The sequence below is a fragment of the Jaculus jaculus genome, chromosome 23 (genome assembly GCF_020740685.1).
Source record: "Jaculus jaculus isolate mJacJac1 chromosome 23, mJacJac1.mat.Y.cur, whole genome shotgun sequence".
Lineage (NCBI taxonomy): Eukaryota > Metazoa > Chordata > Mammalia > Rodentia > Dipodidae > Jaculus > Jaculus jaculus.
The window spans coordinates 493886-507549 of NC_059124.1; the positions used below are offsets into that span (position 1 = coordinate 493886).

Below are 13664 nucleotides of genomic sequence, written 5' to 3' on the forward strand. Positions count from 1 at the left end.
CACACTCAAGGGAGATAAGTAGGTTAAACACTTATCATGGAGCCTGGTGCATAGGAAACTCTCATTAAGTGTTAACAATCAGTCTTCCAGAAAAAAAAGAAAAAGAAAAGAGGGTGGAAGAGACACATGAGAAAAGAAAGCGGATGTGCATCAGGACCACTTGATGTTAAGTAAGGTGACGGTAAGTCGGAGCCTTGGGTCTCCATCCCACAAATAGGCCCATATATCTGCACCGCACACAGGTCTCAGTCAGCCTTTATTTGTAAGGGTTGTGAGGGCAGCGGGCAGGGCACACTGGCAAAGCAGGGCTACTGCGTGGCATGCCGCGAACAGCAAACATGTCCCAGTGGGCAAAGGAGAAGGACACTGTCACAGAATGGCCTGGAGAAAGCAGCATAAAGTAGTAGAAATTCTGGAAGCAACTTGAAGTCGACCAAATTGTCATCCCACGGGACACCCGCACCCAGCCCACCCCGCTCCCCTGCTGGCTGCACTGTACTAGATGAGTGGTGCCCTTGTTGGGAATTCCCACAGGCTTGCTCATGACAATGGCAGCTGGGCCCATGGTGATTAATGTCCCTTTACCATAAAGGCCCAAGGAATCAATAATGATTAGCTCTGTGTTCACAGGACATGTTACTCTGCAGCTTCGGGCCGGATGCTGCTCATGAGACGTGTCTCTGCTAAGAAGCAAATGAGGCGTCTTAAGATAGCTGTGGAGGAGGCAGCTTAAAGGTCCCTCTTTTAAATCTTGTCATCCAGTGAAACTGGAAGACTGGATTCTTGTGGAGTAGCCTTGGGTGGAAGAAGATGGCAAGAACGCACACATACATCCAGCACTGCAGAGACGCAGGCCTGTCTGGAACTGTTAAGCCTGCCATCCTTTGGTCTTGTGCAGCCTTATACATGCAATCAAGAGCACAGAAGAGGGCTGGAGAGATGGTTTTGTGGTTAAGGCACTTGCCTGTGAAGACTAAGGATCCAGGTTCAATTCCCCAGGACCCATGTAAGCCAGATGCCCAGGTGGTACATGAGTCTAGAGTTTGCTGGCAGTGGCTAGAAGCCCTGGTGTGCCCATTCTTTCTCTTTCCTCTCCTCTCTGTCTCTCTCTCTCTCTCTCTCTCTCTCTCTCTCTCTCTCTCTGTGTGTGTGTGTCTCTCTCCCTCAAATAAATAAATAAATAATTTTTTTTAAAAGAGCACACAAGATACCAAAACCATAGATATTCCTGAAATTTAGAACTGAGGCTTTTAAAGTTAGTTAGGCCACCATGTCTTGTCATGGGCGCTTTCTCTGTTCAGCTTCAGGGCATTGATACACTTGCTCTTCCTGAGTATTCTCATTGATAGAGGTTCGTCCTGGCCTCCTCCACCCTGACGGCAGCCATCTCATGGTTCGGTGTCACTTAAGGCTGAATGCTGCTCCTTTGCAAGTCTTCTAAACTGATTTCCTCCTCAGAAATGTCTCAGTCTTAGTCTGGTGCCTCCATGTGACAGCTCTTGGAGTATTTGGAGACATTCATCATGCATCCCTTATAAAATTATATTCTCTTTTTTAAAAATAACATTTATTTATTGGATTATTGATTTATTTATTTGTCTGTTACATAGTTTATTGTCTTATATCCCCTCTCCCCTGTCCCCATTTCCTTCCTCAGGAAGGTGATTGGTATTCACTGTGGGGTAATTAGGGCCTCTGTCATGTCTGGATTTGTCAATTTTAATCTGGGGGAAAAAATCCTAAACTCATTTGCTTCTAAAATTTTATTTTTGTAGGTTAGGAAGCAGAAGCATTAAATTATTCACCCAACATTACATAAGTCATTTGGAGAAAGAATAATTCTTTCTTTAACATGAAAAAAAGACATGTAAGCTTATTAACAGGCACCTGTGTTCAGAAGCCACACAAAATCTAGGACTCAAGAACGGCCATGTGTCTGTGAGATGGGGAAGCGGGAGGTCAGAATCATGGGTGTGTAGTGTATACATTATCAGATGTGTGGGGTGTGTGTGTGCACAGCGTATGCACGTGTGTGTGCGCATACACACTCCCCATGGGTGTGTGTGAAGGCCAGAGAACATCAGGTGTCCTGCTCTATTGCTCACTTGCATTGCTCCTTTTAGATGGATTTTCTCATGGAACCTGGACCTGCCATTGCCAAGCAGACAAGAGTAATTCCTTACGCAATGTCCCAGGCCCTGTGGCCTTTCTACCTCCTTCATTCTCATAACAACATGGGTGGAATATCACTGTTGCTTTAATATCGTCATCATCTGTACGCCTCAACTTCCTGCTTCTCTCTGATTGTCCCTGATCCAAGTCAAGACCTCCCTGCGTCTTTTACACTCCTTTCTCGAGTCCCGATCCGCTCAGTGTGGCTCGCCCAGACCCATCTCTCCTTTAAAGATAACATTCAAGTCTCCTGTAATTTGGAACAACTCCAAATCCAAAGAAAAGCCCCAGAGTAGTCATTCTAACGAACAGAATTACCAAATCACAAGTCAGAGTATTTTCAACTAACTACAGTGTAAGCATCCTACATCATTAACTTGGAAAATATGTTCTTACTCCAACAGCATTGGGTTACTTAGAATAATGTTTGGAGATCTTCAGGGTAATATTGGAAGCAAAGCGAAGAGTCTACTCCCATTTCTTTCTTTCTTTCTTTTTTTTTTCTCTCTTCTTAGAATTAAGGAAGTCAAGAAGAGGGAAAAAGAAAGGGAGAGAAATGAAAAGAGAGAGGATTGGATGGAGGGAGGGGAGAAGGAAAGGAGAGAATTAATGACCTGCAATAAGCGTCCACCTCTTTACCAGATATGGCTCTGAACTATCCTGCCTTTATCTAAAAGACCATTGACATATTAAAAAGAAAGTGTCCATTACCGAAGATAATTAGAAAAATTGCAGAAAAGACTAAATTCACAAGTATCATGAATAGAGTTGGTATATATAGCCCTTTGATGACTTCTCTGAAGGAGCCAGCACTGAATTGGATCTATATGTTGAGAAATTTGAGATTTCAGGAAGCGAAAAACCCCACTCTTAGGCAATGGCTGCAGTTAAAGTTCTTTCGCATTCTTGCGCCATATCCTTATGATTTGGGGGATGACGCCTTCTCTTTCTGATGCGTGCCCCCTCGCCCGCATCTTTAGGTTTGTTTTACCTATCGAAGCACATCCTGGATATTTTACACGCACCAAAACTATGAACAAAATCTTGCTACACTGTATGAAACCTTCCTCCAAAGTGTCTCTTGATCACTTGTTTCTTTCAGCAGCATAAACTGTGTTTCTTCTGAATAATTCCCTGTCATGTGACATCACTTAGCTATCAGGAAGTTTGAAAATATATGCTAGCCTTGAGCCTTGATGTCCTTTGAATATAACAACTTAGTCCATTCACAAGCAATGAAAGGGTGAAAAAGATAATAAATGTTGTGATGGCTTCTAAATACATAACCTCGGCACCGGAACCTCAGTTATGCCTTTTAAAATGAAAACACCATTTTTTACCTCCAGCTATGACAAAAGCCTGTCATTTGCCATTATAAGCAAATAAAATGATAGGAAAACTATGTAAGATGATCCAACCTGAGGTTATGTAATAGGGAGCATTCAGAAAAAAAAAAAATAGTATGTTAGCCTGACTTGACTATCTAAAAGCAAGAAACTTGTTTAATGTTGAACTATACTGAGTAAAAGTATGATGACTCCATTTCACAGGCCTGCCTGAACATGGGCTACATCTGAGTGGTGAGGACTGAATTCCACATATTGAGGGAAACCTATGTCAGATGGTCATTTGTAATTGATTTAACGTAATTTTTTTAAATTATTTATTTATTTATTTATTTGAGAGCGACAGACACAGAGAGAAAGGGCACGCCAGGGCTTCCAGCCTCTGCAAACGAACTCCAGACGCGTGCGCCCCCTTGTGCATCTGGCTAACGTGGGACCTGGGGAACTGAGCCTCGAATCAGGGTCCTTAGGCTTCACAGGCAAGCGCTTAACCACTAAGCCATCTCTCCAGCCCTAACATAATTTTTATAAGCTGTCATATTGCCCAGTTACCTTAGAGCTGACTGTATTTTGTCAATTTCGAATATTAGTTAAAACCTTGACATTTCCAGTGTGTAAATGCTGCAAGGGATTAAACTATACTTAAGATAACGATTCCCTACAATCGCTCTAGTTTTCTCTAAAGCACGCTGTCCTCACGTGCATAAGCGAGAACCCTAGCTTCAAGCGCAAGCCAAATTCAGCAGTTTTGGCCGTGACCCTGTCGTCTCTCTGAAGCCTAATCAAGGTTTTCTTTTCTGGCACGCGCTTGTGTGTGTGTGTGCAATCCTCTTGTGTATGTAAGTGCACAGTTACACACGGGATGGGGCCTGAGCGCAGCCTCAGGTGTTGTTGCTCAGGATGCTGCCGACCTCTTTCTGAGATGGGGCCCTTCGTGGCCCACAAACTAAGCTAATCTGGCTGCGCTCTGAGCCCCAAGGTCAGCCTGTGTCCACGTCTCCTGTACTAGGGCGACAGACACATACTTACTTTGCACAGGATGGGATCAGGTTGTCATGCAAAATAACCACTCCATCTCCCAACCCTTGTTAAGTTCTGATATTAAAATTCACTTGATTTATATCTAGGATGTGGTTTGCCAATGACAAAAAAAAAAAAAAAAAAGCACCAGGTGTGATGGCACATGCCTTTAATCCCAGCACTCGGGAGGCAGAGGTAGGAGGCTCACCATGAGTTCGAGGCCACCCTAAGACTACATAGTTAATTCCAGGTCAGCCTGGACCAGAGTGAGACCCTACCTTGAAAAACAAACAAACAAGCAAAAAGCCCCAAGATAGACTGTTTCGTAAGACAGTAACGTGGTACTGAATCCAGGGTTGCTGGAAACAGAAGCAAACTGAGAGACATTTACAGCAAACTCTTAAGAGGAGAAAACAAGCCCCCAGATGCTAACGACTTCCCCAGGTGACCTTCCTGTTCAGGTTTGGAACTCAAGCCTTCTGTTTTCTGTTCGGCGTCTTTCTGTGGCATCAGTGAGCGTGCCTGGTACACAGTCTCCCATCACATGCCATGTGCAGGACCACCCAGAACTGCCCTACAAATGGATGAAATAAACCAGATTTCACTTCCTCCTTTCCTCTTTACTGAGAGTCGTAACTGCTTCACTTGGCTCAAGTCAAGGTTTACCAGGGCCAAGCTGAGGGTGACGAGCCCTGTATCCACCTGACTTGGGCCATGGCATGCAGCTCTCAGCCACAGCTCCACGCTGATGCCTGCAAAGACGACGGAGCGGTGTGCCCGGGCGAGAGACCATGCAGTCCTCACATTACTGTGGTTTCATATCTCCATGTTCTTACAAAGCACTGGTTTTATGAGACGATCCATGAACGTGGAAATATGGGGAACAGTGGATCAGGCCTCACTCAATCCTTGTGTTTTCAGATGCAACTCAGAAGAGTGTGGCTGAAGCAAGACCAGCTGACAGGGTTGGAATAGAGCCACTTGTCCTTGACTCAAGTCCTGTGATCTCCCTACTCACTGCCATTTCAGTGCCCTAGGGGAAAGGCCACACAGCTCCAGTGAAGAGATTGAACTCTTCACCCCTTGTTTATAAGTTTTGGCCTTTAAGAATCTATAACTGGGCTGGATAGATGGCTTAGTGGTTAAGGTGCTCACCTGCAAAGCCAAAGGACACAGGTTCAATTTCCCAGGACCTACATAAGCCAGATGCACAAGGTGGTGCATGTGCCTGGAGTTCCTTTGCAGTGGCTGGAGACCCTGGTGTGTCTATTCTCTCTCGCTTTCTCAAATAAATAAATAAATACTTTTTAAAAATTCTATAACTCTGCCATGCTGTGCCATTGGTATCTCTCTTACATGGAGACTCTTAAGTTCCCTTGTCTATCAAATAGACTGATTCCAAACGTCCAGGCAAGATGGCGGACAAGAATCTGCTTCCTTGTGACTGAACAGCTAAGGTAAGGACTCAGTAAAAGAAAGAACACACTCTAATGCAAAGAGAGGAAGAAGAAGAGCTTTGTAAAGTCACAAAGGCACTGGAGAACAGGTGAAAAATACAGGCAACACACCTCTCCATGTAAAAGGAAAACCAGGGCTGGAGAGGGGGCTTAGCAGTTAAGGCACTTGCCTGTAAAGCCTAAGGACCCAAGTTCAATTCCCCTGGACCCATGTAAGCCAGATGCACAAGGTAGACCATGGGTCTGGAGTTCATTTGCAGTGGCTGGAGGTCCTGCATGCCCATTCTTCCTCTATCTGCCTTTCTCTAGCTCAAAGAAATAATAACTAAATTTTTTTTTTTTTTTAAGTAGGAAGCCCAGGTCACCCACTCCCTGGCTGGGGTGAGAAGGCAGAAACCTAATTTAGAAGGTAATTTGGGCAGAAAAGGGACTGGCGACCCTACCCTCGGGACAAGCCCAAGGCCCTCACTAACTTCGCAGGTAGTTTTGGGTTTTGATGAGACATGATTGAACCCCACTTTGTCATTCTATGACTTGGAGAACCATGGGTGCCGTCATCTCGAGAGGGAACCTACTGTTTAAACTGAGTGGAGCCAAAGGCCTGAGTAAAGGATACAGCTCATCAGGGAGCCTGAATTTAACATGATGCAAGTCTGGGTAAGAGACAGGGACACAGACTGTGAGGGAGCCATGGAAACGGAGCTGAAAGCTGCAAGCTGCAGGCAGCCCAGCCCATGCCGTGACGCGTGTAGGGAGTCCAGTCCACCCTCCAGGAGGAGGAACAGATCTGGTCTACTGAGAATCATGCTAGAAACTGATCGCACTGGACCTGAGGTCAGAAAGTGGATCACATTGAGCAGCCGTCTATGTAGAACCGAGGAGTCCTCGAGTGTGCCTCGAACGAAGCAGCGTTCCTACTTACCCAGTTTTGGCAGTGTGAAGACAGGTTCTCTGCTTGTATAGATCTCAGAGGAATGGTCACACACTACTCCTAATACGTTTTTGAGACACTTGCCCGCTAGAATATTGGCCACCCTATGGTGCATGACCAGGGGAGCATCGGAGGGAGAGAAGACCCTGCCCCAACCCATTTCAGAGCCAAGTGTGGCCAGCAGAGGCCCATGATGCTCAAAGAGGGCAGCTACCAGACACGTGTGAGGGACTTCTGCATTGACGTCTCAGTGATTCTGTTCTCCTCTGTCCTCTTTGCCAAAATCTTTATAGGTTCAAAATTGTGCAGGTCTCGGCGGGGGAGGGGAAGGGCAATGACAACCTTTGTGAGGTATGTTTTCATTTTTTTTCTTCCTTTCTTTACATTTATCTAATCTTGCTTTTGACATTTTGCATTATTGAGAAATACTTTCTTTTAATTTTTTTCTTATCTTTTTATTTTTCTCTTTTCTTCCATAATATTCTCTTTACTAAGCATCTTATTGTTCAATTATTTAACATTGGTTGTCCTCTATTTTTCCCATTTCCCTGCTTCTTTTATTGTTTACAAATTTAGTCTAAATTATTTTTAAATTTTTATTTATTTATCTATATAAATTTTTATATATATGGAGAGAGAGAGAGAGAGAGAGGGAGAGGGAGAGAGAGAGAGAGAGAGAGAATGAGCACACCGGGGCCTCTAACCACCACAAATGAACTCCAGATGCATGTGCTACTTTGTGCATCTGGCTTTACATAGGTACTGGGGAATCGAACCCAGGCTGTTAGGCTTTGCAAGCAAGTGCCTTAACCATGTAGCCATCTTTCCAGGCTATTATTATTATTATTATTATTTTGGTTTTTCGAGGTAGGGTCTTGATCTACCCAAGGCTGACCTGGAATTCACTATGTAGTTTCAGGGTGTCCAGGCCATTATTTTAAATTTATAGAACATTTGACACTAATTTTTCCAGTTTATATGTTATGATCATTGGTGATATGATCTTTGGGCTTTAATCAATGTTAAGTGTATTTCCATATCTTGCACAGTTGGATGTTGTTGCTGGTATAGCAGATTACATTCTCTTCTCTATGTGGTATTTAGGATTGGGCTCTCAAGAGAGGGCTGTTCGGTAATTAAAAATCCTCATATAAGGCCAAAGTAGATACTTTAATCAACAGATGCCCATATTACAACACAGAAACACAATAAAGATGAAAAACCAGGGCTAGAGGATGGCTTAATGGCTAAGGTGTTTGGCTGCAAAGCCAAAGGATGCAGGTTCAATTCCCCAGGACCCACATTAGCCAGATGCACAAGGGGGCACATGCATCTGGAGTTTGTTTGCAGTGGCTGGAGGCCCTTGCATGTCCATTCTCTCTTACCCTCTTCTTGTGTCAAATAAATAAATAAATAAAAATAAAATATTAAAAAAGATGAAAAATCAAAGTGATGTGACTCTTCCAAAAGATCATCATAACTCCTCAACTACTGGATTCAAAAATACTGAAAGTAAGCTGGGCATGGTGGCACACGCCTTTAATCCCAGCACTCGGAAGGCAGAGGTAGGAGGATTGCTGTGAGTTCAAGGCCAGCCTGAGAAGACATAGTGAATTCCAGGTCAACCTGAGCTAGAGTGAGACCCTACCTCAAAAAAGAAAAAATACTGAAAGAGATTAAATGGTGAAAATGATCACTGACTCCATAGAGGAAGCAAACAAGTCAATGAATTCAGGTCAGGACCTGGAGGGGAAAGTCAGTAATATAAAGGAAAAGTCAGCAAAATATATGAGGAAAAACAGAAATGCAGAAAAAAAACTCAGCAATATGGAAAAGAATTCTGCAAGGAAATTGAGATTTTGAAAACACACACACACAGAGAAATCAAGAAATGAAAAAAAAAAGCAACAAGAAGTCAGATTAAGATTACAGTGGAGAAGATCACTAATAGATGAGATCAAGCAAAGGAAAGAGGATCAAGCGTGGGGCGAAGGCTGAGGAAACAGTACCCTCAAGCATTAATAAAGAAACACAATAAATGTGCATGTCCAAAATGTCAAAGAACTCTAGGATAGGATTGATAGACCTAACCTAAGAATGCAGGGGATAGAATTAGGAGCTGATGTAACAACTAAAGCAGTCTTTTGAAAGAAAAATTGCTCAAATCTAGAGAAAGAAATGGACATTAAACACAAAGGTAGTTAGTATAGCAAACAGACTTGTCCAAAGAAGTTCTCCAAGATATATTATAGTTTACATGTTAAAAATGTAAAGCAAGGGCTGATGAGATGGGTTAGCTATTAAGGCACTTACCTGCAAAGCCAAAGGACCCCAGCTCAACTCCCCAGGGCCCATGTAAGCCAGATGCACAAGGTGGTGCATGCATCTGGAGTTCGTTTGCAGCAGCTTGAGGCTCTGGTGCGCCTGTTCTCTCTCTCCCTATCTGCCTTTCTCTCTCTCTCTCTCTTTCACTCTACCTCAAATAAATAAATTAATAGAAATATTTCTTTAAAAGATGTAAAGAAAGAAATGGCACTGAAAGCTATAAGGGAAAAACAAACAAACATCAAATCACCCACAAAGGCAAACCTACCAGAATAACATCAAACCTCTCAGAAGGAAGCCCTAAAGCCTGGCAGGCTTGGAGTGACACGTGTCAAACCCTAGAGGTAAGCAGCTGCAAACTCAGATTCCTAAAGTTCTCATTGGTCATTGACAGAGAAGCAGATTTTGCCCTCTCTGGACCTTTCCCACCTGGCAGGTGGTGGTGGAAGGGGGAGATTTCTCAGCTTGGGAGATTTTCTGCTTTACTTCTAGTCTCTTTTATTTAAACAGTCTACTAAAATAAATCTTTTGTAATTTATCCTTTAAAAAATTGACAGAGAAATAAGGACATTTCAAGGCAAACATATAAAGTAAGAGAGGTCACAACCTCCAAATCAACACTGCAGACGATACTTAAAGGAAAGCTATACACAGAGGAGGAATAAAGACAGCCTCAATTGTGAGACCTCAATAAAGATTAAATTTCATGATAAAGGGCTGGAGAGATGGCTTAGCAATTTTGGTGCTTGCCTGTGAAACCTAAGGACCCATGTTCAACTCTCCAGATCCCATGATAACTAGATGCACAAAGGTGAGGCAAGCGCAAGATCACACATGCCCACTAGGTGGCACAAGCATCCAAATTTCCATTGCTGTGGCTGAAGCCCTGGTACACCAATTCTCTCTCTAAAAAAAATAAAATAATACAAAGAAAAAATTTTTATGACAGAAATAGTTAAGCAAAGGAGATCCAGGAAAGAAGACATCATGTCCAATATACAGCATACCCCTAATACTAACATAGGACAAAAGAAAAGAACAAACAATAACTCAACCAACCAGAAAAGCCATCATCAAACTTACAGGCATCGTAAGGAAAGTGTAAGAGAAAAATGAAAGAGAACACCAGACTTGACATCTGCAGACAGGCTGTTTATGGAGAGGAAGGGCCAGGGGCAGCAGTTTCCCCCGCAGGATGAGCTGAAGCACTGAGCCAGGCTGCGGTTTGAACTTATAAGGAGGAGCCTAAGACACAGACCTCACCAAGGGCAGTAGATCAGGAACTTGTAGCTGTTTGTGCCCTTGTTCAGAATAGGCTTCTCCAGCCAGGATTGTCTAAGGGAGGACACCCAGATGGTTTCTGGTCCTTCAAGCCCATCTGGGGAGGTATTGACTAAATTCCTCTGTTGTTTCTTTTATGGACTTCTAGCCTTATGGATAGTTATTAACACCTTAGTTCCCTCTGGTTTTCAGGGAAAGCTATTAGCCCTTCAGGAATTAGTAAACATCTGTCAATAGTAACTTTAAATGGAAAAAGCTTTAACTCACCAAATAAAGACATGCAGACTAGCTGACCCAGGTTTAAGAAAAAAAATCTAAGCGCCTGTTGTTTCTAAAACACTTGCCTCATTTGCAAAGACACCCACAGCTTGAAGGTCAAAGAAAATCTATCAAGCAAATGGGAGCAGAAAATAAGTGGCATGGATTTTCTGCTATTGGATAAAGTAAACTTCAAACCTAAACCAATCTGAAGAGATAAAAAGGGCTGCTACACCCCGATAGAGAGAACTACCCACCAAGAAGATTCAACAGCCGGGTGTGGTGGCGCACACTTAATCTCAGCACTCGGGAGGCAGAGGTAGGAGGATCACCATCAGTTCGAAGCCACCCTGAGACCACATAGTGAATTCCAGGTCAGCCTGAGCTAGAGTGAGACCCTACCTCAAAAAAAAAAAAACAAAAAAGAAAAGAAGATACGTTGGAAATTTATGTGTACCAAATGTCGAGGCACCCAATTTCATAAAGCAACACTAACAGACGTAACAGATACAGCAGGTCTTGATACAATGATAGTGTGAACTTCAAGACCTCACTCTTACCTTTGGATAGGCCAGCCAAAATAGAAAATCAAGAGAGTTAAGCTATATCATAGGTCAAATGGACTCAACACACATTTAGGGAAAGTTCCATCCAAAAGATACAGAACATATATTCTTCTCAGTAGCCTATGTCATTTTCTTTAAAATGGATCACATTCTAGTCCAGAAATACAGAGGAACAAAAATAATTTCTTGTCTTATCAGTTCACATTGGAATAAATAAATGTCATTCTTACTAGACACTGATGATCTACCAAAATTAGATTAGGAAGTTACAAACAACTTGACATCCTATCTAAAGCAATGAAACAAGAGGAAGAAGAAGGCTGACAAGAGCAGAAAAGGAAGAAGGAAGAAGGCGAAGTATGTCCACTTACAAATGACACGATTCTGTTCTTAACAGACGCGAAATATCCCACGAAACACCTCTCAGATCTTACAAACCCTTCCAGCAAAGTAACAGGATACAAAAATCAGTAGATTTTTCTCTTCCAATAAAGAACTTGTCGAGAAAGAAATCAGAGTAGAAAAAGTCTCACTCACTATAATTTCAAATAAAATAAAATACCTAGGAATATACCTAACCATGGGGATGAGATATATCTACAGTGAAAGCTTTAAGATACTTGGGGGAGAAAAACATCGAACAAGACACCAAGAAAATGGAAAGATCTCCCATGCTCATAGATTAGCAGAATTATTATTATGAAAAAGGGTAAATTGTTAGAAATAATCTACAGATTCAACCCAATCATCAAAATTCCAATCATATGCTTCATGGAGCTAGAAAAAAAAATATCTTAAAATACATACAGAATTAAAAAACAAAATCTAGAATAGCCAAAGCAATCCTAGGCAGAAAGAATAGTGTTAGATGTATCTGATCTAATAAAAAAAAGAAAAGAAAAGAAAAGAAAAGAAAAACGTAGGGCAGGGTCACAAAGACTAAAACTATGGACATGTAGTCCAGTGGGATAGAAAAGAGGACCCATAAATAAACCCACACAATGATAGCCACTTCATTTTTGATAAGTTTCAAAAACATATTTGAGAAAGCTGGGCATGATGATCCATGCCTTTAATTTCAGCACTCAGGAGCCTAAGGGAGGAGTTCGAGGTCAGCCTGAGACTACACAGTGAATTCCAGGTCAGCCTGGGATGGAGTGAGATCCCACCTCAAAAACCCAAAAAAATTAGAGAAAAGTCAGCCTCTTTAATAAATGGTGCTGGAGAAACTAGGTGTCTACATGTAAAATAAAAACTACATCCCTACCTCTCCCTGCACACTAATGAGTTTAAACTGGACCACAGACCTTAAGGAAAAACCTGACACATTGTCCCTGCGTGAAGAAAACATAGATCGGTAAAGTACTCTAAGACATGGGCACACGGAAGTGCTTTCTGGAAAAGACTACCACAGCACAGGCTGTAATCCTGAGAACTAACAGATGGGATGACACGAAATTACCCTGCTTCCACACAGCAAAGGAAAGCCACCAGGGAAAACCCACAGGCCAGGAAAAATCTTTTGTGACTGTACCTCAGAAAGGAGATTAACATGTAGAATATATGAAGAAATGTGAAAATTAACACCAAAAAACATATCACTCATGGGCTGCAGAGATGGTTTAGCAATTAAGGCACTTGCCTGCAAAGCCTAAGGACCCAGGCTCAATTTGCCAGGACTCACATAAGCTAGATGCACAAGGTGACACCTGTGTCTGGTGTTCGTTTGCAGTGGCTGGAGGCCCTGGAATGCCCATTCTCTCTCTCTCTCTCTCTCTCTGTCTCTCAAATAAATAAATAAAAATAATTTTTTTTGAAAAATTTATCTTTAATATGTATATTTAAGATACACAACATTAAACTGTAAGATGCATATAGATAATACAAATAGCAAATTAATTATTTCCACCTCCCCTCATTTGTTTTGATTAATCCTCAGGTAATTCTAGTATCTGACTGACAAGGTCATAAATATTTCTAATCATCTTTCAGAAAACCAAAACAGCACCGGGCGTGGTGGCGCACACCTTTAATCTCAACGCTTGGGAGGCAGAGGTAGGAGGATCACTGTGAGTTTGAGGCCACCCTGAGACTACATAGTGAATCCCAGGTCAGCCTGGGCTAGAAAGAGACCCTACCTCAAAAAATCAAAAACTAAAACCAACACCAAAACCTAAAAACCAGAAGAGCAAAACATGCTATTAGAAATAACTATTTCTTCTATACCTCGTTCACCCCCCCCAAAAAAAAAAACCAGTAGAAACAACTTCCTATAAGCTTTGAAATAGCAGACTTTAAAACTTTTTGA

General features: G+C 42.3%; 1 protein-coding gene across 5 annotated transcripts in view; it reads right to left on the reverse strand.

Moving 5' to 3' along the window:
• The window catches only part of Grin2b (glutamate ionotropic receptor NMDA type subunit 2B), a 632026-nt gene that overhangs the window by 146394 nt on the left and 471968 nt on the right, over positions 1-13664 (reverse strand). The gene's annotated exons all lie outside the window — the stretch shown is intronic.